A 704-nucleotide genomic window follows, 5' to 3' on the forward strand; every position below is an offset into this window, starting at 1 on the left:
GGGCCCTGGGTTCCTCCTGGTGCAGCGGGCCCTGGGTTCCTCCTGGTGCAGAGGGCCCTGGGTTCCTCCTGGTGCAGTGGGCCCTGGGTTCCTCCTGGTGCAGGACAATGCCCGGCCTCATGTGGCCGGACGTTATGTCTCGGTGCATCCCACCCCACAAGGTACCACCACAGACTGTCCAGGAGCTGAATGAAGTCCTGATCCAGGTCTGGGAGGAGATCCCTGAGGAGACCATCTGCTGACTCATCAGGAGCATGCCCAGATGTTGTCAGGAGGTCATGAAGGCACGCAGGGGCCGTACACACTGCTGAGTCACATTATGAGTTGCCTTTATAAAATACACACAGCTTGGATCAGTCTGTGATTTCAATGTTTTACTTGATGATTTTGAATCCAGCCCTCAGTGGGTTGATGATCTTGGCCGTTGTTGCATCATTTTGTTCTCATCAAATTATACAATGTACATCAGTAAAGATTTTCAACTAAAATAATTCATTCATCAAGATCTGATGTGTGATTTAAGTGTTCCTTCATTATTTTGAGCAGTGTATTTGGATTGAATCCAGGTTTCTCTCTGTGAGCAGTGGGACCTTTGGCTCAGTCTTTCCATCCAACCAACACTTTGATCCACAACAAGAGAAGTGTTGGCCTGATTTCTATCACATCTACAGTGGATGTTTATGGTCCCCAGAGGATGAATCCTA

The sequence above is a fragment of the Epinephelus moara genome, chromosome 21 (genome assembly GCF_006386435.1).
Source record: "Epinephelus moara isolate mb chromosome 21, YSFRI_EMoa_1.0, whole genome shotgun sequence".
Taxonomy (NCBI): Eukaryota; Metazoa; Chordata; class Actinopteri; order Perciformes; family Serranidae; genus Epinephelus; species Epinephelus moara.